This window comes from Rhinolophus sinicus, linkage group LG05, assembly GCF_036562045.2.
Source record: "Rhinolophus sinicus isolate RSC01 linkage group LG05, ASM3656204v1, whole genome shotgun sequence".
Lineage (NCBI taxonomy): Eukaryota > Metazoa > Chordata > Mammalia > Chiroptera > Rhinolophidae > Rhinolophus > Rhinolophus sinicus.
In genome coordinates, this window is record NC_133755.1 from 170,249,725 (window position 1) to 170,263,085 (window position 13,361).

Consider the following 13,361-nt stretch of genomic DNA (forward strand, 5'->3'; position numbering starts at 1 on the left):
AGCTTCTGTGTAACACTAGAACGTTGACTTAAAAGAATTATTTTTGGTATTATTTTAAAGAAAAAAAAAATAAAACCTGAGGATCCCGGAAAATGAAGAAAAGTGACGTGTTTGCAAAAACAGTAGCAGGATTTTTTTTTTTTAAATCCCCCCCGCCCCAGGGGCTGTAATTTGACTGCTCTGTTTGGCAGCGCTCCAGAGACAAGTCCAAGTGCTTAATCTTTCTCTTTCTCTCTCCCCCTCCGCCTCCCCACCTTCCTCGCCCCAGGGCAGAGGGGAGGCGGGACGGGGGGGATCCGCTGCTCGAGGCCGGCGGAGTCCACAGCCCCGCGCTGAGAGGGGCGGGCCGGGGCGCGGCCGAGCGACGGGGCCGAGCCCGAGGAAGAGGAAGTCGGAGCCGGAGCGGCGGTGAGGGCGCTGGGCGGGCGCCGGAGCCCCGCACAGCGCAGCCGCCCCTTCCCCGCCGGACCTGCAAGAAGCGCGGCCCCGGCTGCGGAGACACCCCTCTCCGGGTAAGCGCCGGCTTTGCCTTCACACCCGGGGTGCTTTCCCAGGGATGGATCGCCCGCCGGGAGATCGGGGGACAGGGGACCCAGAGACCCTCGGCTGGGCGTTCCAGGTCCGCAGGTGTAGACGGACGCCGCGCGATGCCGGGGCCCCTCTCCCCTGCGCGCTCCCTCCGGGGTGGGGGCAGACGGTGCTGGGGGCGCCCCCGCCGCCGGGACCTCGGGCCCGCCGCTGCCGGCTGCTGCCTGGAGGGGGCGACCCGCCGCCGCCCGGCTCCCGGCTCCCGGCCCCCGAGCCCCGGCGCAGCCTTGACCTGGCGGCCGGGTGCTCCCGCCCCCCCACCCGCAGCCACGGCAGCTGCAACGCTGGCTTCTCCGAGAAGGAGCGTCTACGTGCACCCCGTTGTGTTACAAAACCCAGTCCCACCACGCAAACAAGGCAGTCCCAGAACGGTACCCGAGCATCAGCCACCCCGGGTCAACTCCCCAACAGCCGTCCGGTGCCTGGGCCCCAGCACCGATGAACAGCGGCGGGCGGCGGAGGACCCCCGCCTCTGTAGGAACCTGAGCGCCCCAGCTCCGCAAACATGCCTGGGGGCGGGACGTCGAAAGTCGGCGTCTCGTCAGTCACGGGGGCAACAGGTAACACCTGGTCTCCTCTGGGACTTGGCCAACCTTTCTGGCCTCGGAGGACAGTAGGGGGCTGGCTCTGCGGGTGACGCCGGCAGCTCGCCCCTTTGTGTCGTGCGTTGAGTCTGGTTCGTACACCAGAAGCCTAAAGAGGGTCTCGCTGGGAGAAGTCGTTAGGCTGTTCAATTTCAGAGCGTTCATTGGAAACAATGAGGTGGGTCACATTTTTTTTTACATGCTTTGGTAGAGTCTTGTCTGTGGAGCCGGCATTTCATTAAGTTCTGGTCCTTAGCTCTCCCTTTGTACCACCCTCAGGTGGCCACGGCTACTGCACATATTTTTTAAATCACTGAGTGTGAGTCCGGTGGGAGGCTGTTTCCAGCCAGCAACACAAAAGACACTGCCGGTCTCCGAGGGAGAGTTGGTTTGGGGGTTTTCCGACAGATTGGTTACAGAACTACCTTGTGTTTCCTATTTAAACCAGAAGGAGACCAGAATGTTGACTCTAGGTCAGATTTGTCATCGAACAGAATTCCAGGCCCAGATAGGTGGTGCAGTGCTGTAAAAATAGTTATCAAGTGTTAAAATAGGCACCTTCTGGATTTTCAGTTTCTGTAGTTGCCGTACTTTTCAAGAATTTATAGACTTTGGACTTTGATGTAACATTATTAAAACACTTCCAAGCCCATTCCGTCAGGGAATAAGAAAACTACGTTGTAACTTGGGCTTTGCCAGGTGAGACCTCAGGTGGCCTTGGCTGCTGCCCTCATAAAGTGATTGATACCAGTATGAACCAGGTGGCTCCAGAAGCTGCATGCTCACTCCTCACTCCACTGCCCCTCGCCCTGTGTATTTATTTGGTCTACAGTATTTAAGACTAACATACAAAAGTGATGGTTTGCTATAAGACCCTCTGCCTTCTCAGTTCCTCACTTCTTGTCTTATTTGAAGCCCCGATCTAAGCCACCGGTGATGTGAAGAAATGTTTTTCCCCAGAGGTCTGGGACCTCACTGGCTTCATCCTCCATAGGGCCTCCACAGCCATTACTGCATGACCTTCCTTTTCCCTCAGGTAGCCAGCGGGTCCCTGAGTGTCTCTGCTGAAGGGCAAAGCACAGTGAAAAACAGTTCTCTGGCTGTCAGACCCATGCCCTCATCCTGCTTGTCCTGGATCCAATGTTCCTGCTCATCTCCGTCTTTCCCGTGGGCATCAGCTACCTTCAGTGCCTATAACAGGGGGATGATTGTTACCAAATACAAGCTTAAATACTTCCATGGGAGATTCAAACTGTACTTCAAAGAGGTTAAATGATCACTTTTTCACAAACCCATAGGAAGTGGCAATAATTTTGCAAACCCAAGAATAACCAGTACTATTTTGTTCTCCTCCTGTGAGATGACTTTTTAAGTGATTTAATTAAGATTTAATGGTTCTCAGTCTGACATAATACAGGAAATGCTTCAGTAGCACATCGTTTGAGCCCTTAGTAAACTAAAAGCCATTCCTGGATCTATACTGTGATGCTTAATGGCTGCAATCCACTTTTTGCAGATTTCTCCCCTCCTGCCCCACTCCCTTTTCATTGCTGGTAGCTGGTCAAGCAATGATCACCTTTCATCCTCCTGCAGGTATAATTAGATCCATGGAATATTGAAACTAGAATGCAGGGATGCACCAAATCTTGGACGATCTAGTCCAGCCCCTACATCTTAAAGATTTAGGAAAGTGCCAGCGCTTAAGATCCAGTGCTCTCTGCAAGTAGCCGACCTGTGTATGAAGTTTGCCTCTAGCTCATTAGCACTGAGACCTTGACCCCTCTAAGGAAATTATTTGGACATAGATTATTTATAATCAGGAAAATATAACAATCATAGTTGATTACTCTCTCTGGATTATCTCACCTTTGCTCATTTCTTCCTCTGTAATTTAGGAAATAAAGGCCTTTCCTTCTGGAGTCATGCGGAGCATTGACAATGATTAATGAAATAATCCGAGAGTTTGGCACATTGTGTGCTTTAAAAATGATGGCTGTTGATAAACTGAGTCCCAGGAATGAGTGATTTTGCTGGAAGTTACATTGGCTAGAGCTATGATTTAACCCAGGCTCACTTCTCTTTCGCCTGAACTGCCCTACTTAGAAATGATGGTAGCATGGAGGCATTTTTAATTAAATGTAATGGGTCAGTCTTTGAGGGAAAAACAATGCCGTCTCTTTTGACCTATGAAAACCATGATTTCTAAGGCAACATGTTCATGTATTCAATCAAGCAGGAATGGGAATAGAAACATTTTCTAGACAGAGACCCTAAACAATCTCGTACTTGGGTGTGCTGGGCGTCTCAAACATGAATGTTTTATCACAGCCTGTATCAGCCTTGTTTTGTAAAATGAAAAGCTAACCCCAAATTATTTGGGCCTTCAGATCCATGGGCGTCTGTGCCAAGTAGAACTTACTGCAGAGCCAAGTAATTAAGAGCTGACAGCATGTTCCTCTTTATGTTGCTCGTGCTGATGAAAAGCAACAGATGCTTTAGCAAAGGTGATAGAAATATAGCCTAACCATCCTTGCAAGGGGGCCCAGGTTTGTTGCAGAATAACCGGGGCCACAGGTTATTCAGACGCTGCACAACAGCTTTAAGGATGCGTGTGTGATTCCCATCCCAGGGCCGAGGGGTTGACTGTATACTATATCTACTATGGTTTTCATGTTGGAGTCATGTTTGAGTATCTTTTCAATCTGTATACACAAGGTCACCAAAAAAAAGGTGGTGTTTTTGGTTTGTTTGTTTGTCTGTTTGTTTTTGATGAGATACAAGCCAAGTAAAAATTTCCAAACCTAAACATCTTCTTTTGGTAAATATTGAATTACTGTTTGATGGAAAGCTAAAGAATGTTGGATTCATGGAACTGTAAATTCGTAACCCTCCTCTGCTTTCCCCCTTCCCAAATCATCTTAGAGGAAAGGCAACTTGAAGCATGTTAATGTTAGGCTGTTTTTAAAAAGATTCTAGCTACACCCACTTGGTGTACTAACCCGATGAGATGAGACGAGAGTCAGGGTTTTCACAGGTCTTTAATTAAGAAAGTTGTTTTGGTAAAAGCTTTAATAACCAGGGTGCTTTAGAGTCTGCAAAAGCCCCTTATCACCAGCATTAGGAAGAGCAAACAGTTACAGCATTTGACCAAAAGCTAGCAAGCCCTTAAGTGTAAGAAAGACATCTTTTTAAAATATCCATGACAGAATTAAAATGGGTATGAGTCTCATAATCACTGAAACTTTAGAATTTTCATAAGAGGAATTACTAAGTCAATAAATCACCATACCATGAAATTAGCTCTAATCATTGAAGTGGTAAATGGATCTATTAATAGTTCTCTATGCGTCTAGTCACATTGAGCCCTTAAGTGACCTTTGTCTGAATAGAGACAGCAGAGGATGATGAGAAGTTCTAGATCAGGGGGCGATAAACCTATTCTGTACAGAGCCAGATAGTGTTTTAGGCTTTGTGGTCCTTGTATGTCTCTGTCATATAGTATTTGATTGGGGGTGGGGTTGTTTGATTACAACCCCTTGAAATTGTAAAACCATTTTTTTTCTCGAAAGCCATACAAAACAGGCTGCAGGCTGGATTTTTCCAATTCTATTCCAAGTAACATAGTCTATGTTTGTGATAGCCTACAATATTTTTGTGGGGACCCAAAATGACAAATTTCATAGGCTCTATCTAAGCTGATTTCTATATAGACTGACTTATAATCAGATTTCCTTTGTCACTCTTTTTTTCCAGCCACTTTTCTTTATTTTGTCTTTACACTGGTGAAGCCCACATTGAAATAGGTCATTGATGAAGGTCATTGAGCATATGAAACAAAGTTCAGACTCCCAAGCATGGCACCCAAAGCTCTTGTACCTGCATTTCTTCTAGCACCTCCCCACTTATACCCTATGTTGCTGTCATTCGAGGTAACTTGCAGAGCCTCAGGTGGGCTGTGTTCACTCTCAACGATGGAGGGATCCTTCCATACAAGTTTAAATCTCCATCTCTTCCTTGGAGCCTCTCATCTTATTGGGTAGAGATGTAGATACCTCCATCTCTATTTTAACACAGGACCTTATACATGAAGTACTCAGAAAGACAAGGGATGTTCAAGGGTGGGGGAACAGCTTTGTTCCTCTCTGTCGCTTCAGGGATCTTGCCAGACATCTTTGGACCAGTCTCAGAATTCAACACAGAACTTTCCAAGGCTTGTATGTGATACACAGTACAACATGTTGCCTGTGTGTCTGACTTTGAAGTCAGGCTGAACTGAGGTCTCGTCCTGGCTTCTCCACTTACTTGTTTCAGGTTCCCCCCTCTTTAAAGTTGTTGGGAATAAATAAGATTTTCCTCTGTAAAGCATTTAGTTCAGGTCTGACATGTAGTAATTGCTCCATAAATGGTAACTGTTCTTCATTCCAGAGCCATTTATTGAGACCCTACTATGCCAAGAATGATGCCTGATGCTGTCCTAGGCCAAGCAGTGAACACAAGAGACATGGTCTCCATAGAGATGCAATCAGCAAAGTGGGAGAATCAGGGTGATAGATGGGCCACCTCAGACTGGTGCTCCAGGAAGCCTCTCAGAGAAGGCAACATTTGATCTGAGACTTTAATGATATTGATGAGTTCCTGTTTCATCAAACCTAAGATACTTCTGAAATACACCATTTAAAAAATTGCTACTAAGAAAAGAAATGCTGTTGATAAAATTGACCCCACCTCCTGTGAGATGCTTCTATAAGTTGTGAAAAAAGTGTGTCTTAGCATCAATATAATGCATTAATATTTGTGCTCAATAAGTATCCATTGAATAAATTAGTCTTACACTATGGTTGCTCACAAGATTCTGTTCCAATGGTTTATGTTGTAACTGAGTTTCTCTCTTCTGTTTCTTAGCTCTGGGAGGTTGACTGGGACCTGTCAAAAGAGTTAAATAATAATATAGCAAATGAAAGTTTTGTAAGACATTTGTGATGGGATGTGTTTTAAAAAGTTTAAAACTTTGATCATTTGAATGAACAAAACGTATCAGTGAATCCTGTTTAAGTGAAACTGACCTATAGATTCTCCGGTAGGAGGGAGGTTGAGCAGCTCTTGCAGCCAGATAATTCCTTTTGGCAGCTGTCTGCAGAGATGGGTGAGTCCTTAATGCACACAAATGCCTTCCGAAGGGCAATGAAGGCATTAGCTCAGCGCTCACTGCCTTCTGTTTTCTAGATTTAATTTAACATAAATACTCCTCTCCCGGTATCCAAAGGGGCTGATCATCCCTCTGCTCACGTAAGTCCTTTCTGACAAAGAAATGGAGGGGCTCCATTTAGAGCCAACCCCCTTTCCCCCGGCAAGCCTCTGGGTTTTCATACTCCAGACAGTGTTCCCCTCCAATACTTCCCCAGCCTCCTCCCTGTTTAGAGAGTAGGATACCACTTAAGTCTGCTTTCTGACCACCCTCTAAACTCTGAGTCCTCCTTAAGACCTTTTCCTGCACCCAGTTTGACATCTGTCATCTCTCCTCCAGCTCCCCCTTCCATCCAGGATTCTTTAACTCCTCAGTTTCTGACTCATTGGGAGTTTTGACAACATTTGGCTATTTGTAGCTGTAATTAAGTGTGCTTGCATGCTGTTTGATTTTAATTTCAACATGCCACCCATGCTGGCCCTCCACACATGGTAAGCGTGCCCTTCCTGACACCCTCTGGGAATCTGCTCCTTTGGGGGTGCTTTCCAGCTCCTCCCGTCCTCTCCCCACTCTGCGCTGAAGCCTGAGCAAAGTTCTCGCCCGCCCAGCACCCTGCCTGACTGGGAGGGGTGGGGAGCCGCTTGGCCAAGGAGGAAGAAAGTGCAGACTTTTTCCTTCCAGAGCCACCTCCTTCCTCCCTCCACCTTCTCATGTGACTGAAGCCCTCATGCTTTAATTGGTCTTGAAAACCAACATCAACTCTAGCTGAAATCCGAGTCTTTGGAAACCAGTAGACGCAAAGGAAAGGCCATTGGTAGGCATTCCAGGGATGCATGTTCACTAGTGTCCAGCCTTAGGATGAATGAAGGCTGTCTCTGCAGGTTGGGGTGGAGGGGGATGGAGAAGGAAGATGGGACACCAGGTGGAAGGGGTGAAGGGGTGGAGCGGCGGATCCCAGGCCATCTCAGAATTCAGCCCTCTGGCTGTGTGATTATAGACAGTCCTCAAACACAAACGTCTGCGCTTCTCTGATGTGCTGCGAGAAAGGAAAAACTGTAATCTGGGGCATAAATATACCATCCTGTGTTTGCTGCCTCTAGCCAAGTAAACCTGTTATTAGGTTAAGCATCTATGTTGTGCTAGAACATTATAGATGCCTCAAAGGAGGAAGTGGGAGCTGGGCTGAAATAGTTTACAGTTTAAATATTCGGGTGTCTCACTGAATATTTAAAAATTGGAATCAACTAAGTACATGAAATACGAAGCCTAAGAGTCAAAATGAGGAATATGGGATTACAGGGTGGGTGGGAGAGGAGCATGTTACAGGGAGGCATAGACTTGAAAAGTTAATTTTTTGAAAGAAAACCCTTCCCTTATATCATGCCTTTCCCATCCTAGATCAGGGTTTTTAGAGAGTTGGTTAGTTGCTAAGGGATAATGAGGGTAAGGCAGGCTGTAAGGGCGATGAGATGGGCAGGGAACAGAAGTGGGTGTGCAGATGAGCTGACTAGGATCTGCTGAGTCCAAGAAAGTGTTTGGGGAAATATTTGGAAGCTTTTGGAATATAATGATGGAGGAAAATCTTGGTGGTCTTGGCTGTTTTCCACTTTTCTTGGCTGTCTATATAAGCTACATGCTTATTTACCCGCCTCCTATAGCAGTTGTTTAGCTTGAACTCTAAGGAATGCCATTTAATCACAACATTTAATGCGATCTGATCTTGAAACTAAAATGGCAAAGAAAGTAATGTGAAAATAATGTTTCTGTGGCACGTGGAACCCTGTGGGCCACAGGCGTCCTCTGTCATAATGAAACATTACCTTTAGAAACTTAGAATCCAGATGACTTCCAAAAAGTGTCATTATTATGAAGCACTCATGTTTTCTTTCGTCTTTCTTTTTGGAACTATCCTCCTATGAGAGCAAATATTATGAAGTTCTGAAAATTGAGTTGCAATGAGCTCCAGCATAACATTGCCTTTCAAAATCCAGAGTACCCCTGAGGGGCAGAAAGATTTGTTTGCTTTATGGTCTGCCTTATCAAGATGCAATACTGTCTAATCTAATACTATAGTTTAAGAAATTTCCAAATAGGAAGTTCACAGGTATTTCTTTCTAACTTCTTTTATAATTCCTGTGCTCGCTGAAGACACAATAGCTAGCAATAATTATTCTGAAAATCCCTTTGGTTTTGGATTGCTAATCTGTGCAGAAAACATACTTTGCAAATGTTCAGAAATGTGTACCATACTCTTGACTGAGAAAATTCTTATCCGATACTTCAATGTGCATAATAGATATAGCAATCATAGTTAATGCTTTTTGCTCTCTTTGCTTACTTTTCGTAGTACTAATTCAAACATTGTTTCTGTGAGATTAATTATGGGGAAAATGGTATGCATGGAAGAGATCAATTTGTTTTTCTAAGGTCTGAAAACCCAAAGTTGAACTGTATTAGTGGTCTGGAATTAGGCAGTCTATATATGTCATTTGAAAGTTATTTGGGGATAAAAACCATGTAATAAAAATCTTATGGGTTTGAATGCGTAATGTATGTATAGGGTCTAGTATATAATAAGGCATTAATAAATAGTGGCTCTTTTATTGTGTTTACTGGGTATCACACTTAACTTTTATTCCCTGCTCCTAGATGTCTGGAACAATAAACCAACATGAAAATGCTGGGAAAAGCCATCCAAGTAGTTGGAGAAGGGCTTTCAGTTTCCTTAGGCAAATGTCAGTGGTAAAAAAGAGGAAAGAGGAGCACATTTTTTTGTTTGTTTTACTGTAGTAGAGACATAATTATGTTCATTACACTTGGGAATTCCGATTAGAATTAGTTTATTCAATAAATATAATTCCCTAATTTCTAAGGATACAGTGATGAACAAAACAGACCAGAAATGGAGTGAACGGGAGGGAGGAAATCACTATGCAATGAGTGTATTAAAGAAAAGAAAACAGGGACATGGGATGGGGGTGGGGCACTCTATTTGCCTGGGTGGTCAGAAAGGCCCACGTGAGAGGTAATGTTGAGCCAAGGTTTAAATAATAAAAAGTGACCCAGAGATGGTCTGAGGAAAGAACATTCTAAGCAGGAAAAAAAAAAAATAGATGTATGGAGGCCTTAAGAGAGAAATAAGCTCTGTGTGTTCTAGGAAAAGAAAGGCAGCCTATGTGTGTGAACAAGCAGTAAGTGGGAGATGAAGTCGGAGGGGTGGGCAGGGCCCGGACTGTGTAGGGCTTTATAAGATCAAAGGCCTTTCCATGGCTTAAAAGTGCAACGCAAAGCCCCTGTTGGGTTGCAAGCCGCGGAGTGACATGCCTGATGAGCGCCCAGTTATCGCTGAGGTAGCGCGGTTGGGAACGATGGCAGTGGTGCAGAGTATCCTAGCAGAGGAGGTGGTGGGAAGCGGCTTGTCAGCCACATGGGAATGTCAGCCAAGGCGATGCAGCTCAAGGAGAAGGAATTGATGGGAATTAAGAAGCTGTGTGGCCACTCTGCTTTGCTTTGTCCTACATGCTCACCAGGCTCCGCCTTTTACTTCCATCCCCCTCTCCTTTGGCTCTCTCAAGTAAAGTAACCAAGAAGGCACGTGGCCATGAGTGATGCTATCTGTGAGCCATGACAGATAAACTCACCTTCCCACAGGTCCCCTCAGAACTACTGTGTTTCCCCAAAAATAAGACCTAGCTGGACCATCAGCTCTAATGCGTCTTTTGGAGCAAAAATTAATATAAGACCAGGTCTTATTTTAATATAAGAGTATAACATAACATAACATAACAAACATAACATAACATAACATAACATAACATAACATAACATAATATATACTGGGTCTCATATTAGTTTTTGCTCCAAAAGATGCAATAGAGCTGATGGTCTGGCTAGGTCTTATTTTCAGAGAAACATGGTAAGTACCCCTTCCTTCCAGCTCCTTAGCATCCTAGATTCCTCGTTTTTAGTACTTATGATGTGGCATTTCCCATAACCATTTAGTTGTCTGCCTTCCCTCACTTGACTGTGAGCTCCTGAGAGCAAGTGGTTGAACAAAATAACATTTTCTTCTACTACCTGGAATGAGCCTTAAGAAAAAATTTAGGCAAAAATCTCAGTTTTCACAAATTGAAGAAAGGAAATTCTGCACAGGTGGCTAAATCTTTAAAGAAGAAGAAGGAAGAAGAGGAGGAAGGAGGAAAGGAGAAAAAGGAGAAGAGAAGGAAAGATGAGGAAAGGGAAGGTAATTGAAACCCACGGGAGCAATCTAAATGTACTCTGAGTTAACACTTCATAAAGGTTCCTCGAGGAAAGGGTTTTTGTTCACATGATTTTCTATCAGGGCAGTTCAGTAGCATAGGTTTGAAAGTTGTATGGGTCTGCAGTAAATGCAATGCTAGTAAGTATTTTTGTCCATTGCCTGACTTTCACTGGTTTATAGTACACTTGGAAACTCAACAGTGTTTACTCTGGAGTAGAAATAACTATCAGAGAAACTGTAGTGGTAAGAAATCTTTGTAATGTTCCAAGCCAGTTGAATGACTACTATTTCCAGACAGGATATCAGCCCTACTCCAACCCTGTAAACGTGCCCTCGTATGCATGGCGAGGGCACCTCAGACCTTTTGGTGGGTTGTGACTCTCCTGGGGCATAAAGATTATGCCATATTCATCCTTGTGTTCCCAGTGGAGACCGTGGTCACGGGCACACTTTGACCTTGAATCAATTGTCTGACTTGAAGTGTGGTCCAATTTCCACTGTAGAGTGGAATTGAGAAGTTTCATGGTCAATGGTGGCGTGTGAGTTTGGTGTGAAAATCTGAATTCTAGTTTACCAACTTAGAACTTAGAAATGTAAAAACATTTAAAAAGTTTAAAAAGTCTATTTTTCATTCTCCTATTCATAATTTAGCACTCTTACTGGGGGGAAAAAAACACAAACGAATATAACCAAACCACATTGTTTAACGTTGGTACAAAAATTGCTCGGTTATTTGTCAATTTAGTCTGTTAAGACAGGTCTTCGAAGGATCCCATCATATTAAAAGGGAATGGATTCCTAGTTTTATTTAGCCTAGTTTTGGTTACGATGCCTATTAAAAAATTGTGAAATGAAATTCCTCTTAGAGTATTCAGATTTAAACTTTCTGGCTCAAGTAGTGAAGCCCTATTGTGTCCAAATAAATCAAGAGAATAACTGCAACGGGCCTGTCTGAGCCTCCCACCCTTATTCACATGCCTTCTGGGATTTATCTATTGGCTGATTCAAAGTCACCCACCCAGAATTGGACTCATAATCTCTATTTGCAGACCTACCTCTAACTTCCTAGGGTTGTTTTTCTTCCCCTCCTTATCCAATTCTTAGTTAATAGCACTCAATTCACTGGTCACAGCAAGCCGCTTTCCTTCCCTTTCCTCCCTTGTCCAGTCAGTTAGCAATGACTTCCTAAGTAGTTCTCAGTCCATATTCACTTATTCATGCCCCCTTCCCACCCTTTTGGACGCTTATCTCTTGCCTAGACAAGTAGAATAATTGCTGAGCTGACATTGATTGCTACATCTGGAACACAAATCTGACCGGTGAATGCATTTTCATAGGGGCCTCTTCTAATGGCTTAACACAAAGGAAAGGATTGATGATAGAACTTAAGGTAGAGATAAAAGTCCCAGTTAGGGAGCTTTCCGTGTTTCTCTGGTCACATGCCCCATCTCGTTCCTGAGATCCAATCCACAGGCAAACCTTGTGGGTTCTACCCACAACATGCAGTGCCTACCACTCCACCTGCTCCCGGTTGGTCCAGCCCACTGCCCTCTCTCCCTGGATAAGTGCAATAGGTCCCAAACTGGTCTCCTTGCTTAGACCCATGCCCCCTACCATCCCTTTCCTACACAACAGCTAAAGTGATCCTGTTCGTATGTTGACTCATTCAGATCCCTCTCACGGTTTCTTATCTCACTCAGAGTCAAAAGCAAGTCCAGCGAACAGCCTCTGAGACCCTCCCCGGTCTGGTCCCTGCTCTGTCCTCTTCCTCTGACGTCATCTCCTGCTCCTCTCCACATGCTCACTCTGGCCTTGCTGGCCTCTTTGCAGTTTCCCAGTACGCCGAACAAGCTCCAGCCTCAGTGTTTTCCTGACTTCTGCCTGAGACATTCTCCCCCAGATACGTATTATAGCCTTACTGTCTTCCGTCTTCCAGTACCCTGCTCAAGTGTCCTCTTATCACAGAAGTCTCCCAGATCATGCTTCATAAACTCGGAACCCCCATGCCTTGAAAGCCATAGCCTTACCCGACTTCATTTTTATGTATAGCATTTATCAACAAAGGATTTATGTGTCTAACAAAGGAAACATGTGTTTATTCGCTGTCCTTCATGAGAGGAGAGACCTTGTGTTGTTCACACTGCATTTCCGATGTTTTAGGAACAGTGCTCAGCACAGACAGAAGCTTAAACATTTTTTGAATAAATCAGTATCACCTCACCAATCACCATTTCTTGCCTCTAAGTCAGGTAAGTTCTGGTTATCTGATACTGTTATACCACGTTCTAAATAGATGGAGATCAGCCGCCGACAGTGCCGCGTGTGGATAGATGTGTGTGGTGGTGGTGGGTGTGTAGGTGTACAAGTTGTAGACAACCCCACCTTCCTCCATTCCTGCTCTCATACCCCTGGGCTTCTGAAGAAATTTCCTTTGGGGTGGGGGGGAGGAGGGCACTGGGCCTCTTGCCTGCAGTGTGTGCTCTCCTAGCGCCATCCTACCGAGAAAAGCTTGCTCTGGGCTGTTCCCCCATATTTGCCTCCACTCCACGCAGGTTGCTCTCCCATACTTTGCCTTATTCCTCCACAGTACCCACAGCACCACACATCTCGTGTGTGGCCGACACTCAGGAAATACCAAGTTGCTGCTTGATATTTATGATTACTCTTTTACTCTTCATTTATCAACTGCTGCTGATCCATCACAATAGGCATTGTGGTGTGACGGTTAAACAGTCAGAGTCTG

At 44.9% G+C, this 13,361-nt stretch overlaps 1 protein-coding gene across 2 annotated transcripts in view; it reads left to right on the forward strand.

Annotated features, from left to right (window-relative positions):
* Positions 1 to 224: 224 nt before the first annotated feature.
* PLEKHG1 (pleckstrin homology and RhoGEF domain containing G1) overlaps positions 225 to 13,361 on the forward strand; it is a 212,190-nt gene continuing 199,053 nt past the window's right edge. The window contains exon 1 of one of the 2 annotated variants that reach the window (XR_012496798.1): positions 225 to 512. The gene's annotated coding sequence lies outside the window, so the exon portion shown is untranslated. The remainder of the gene's footprint in view (positions 513 to 13,361) is intronic. The other variant, XM_019735456.2, reaches the window with a different exon arrangement.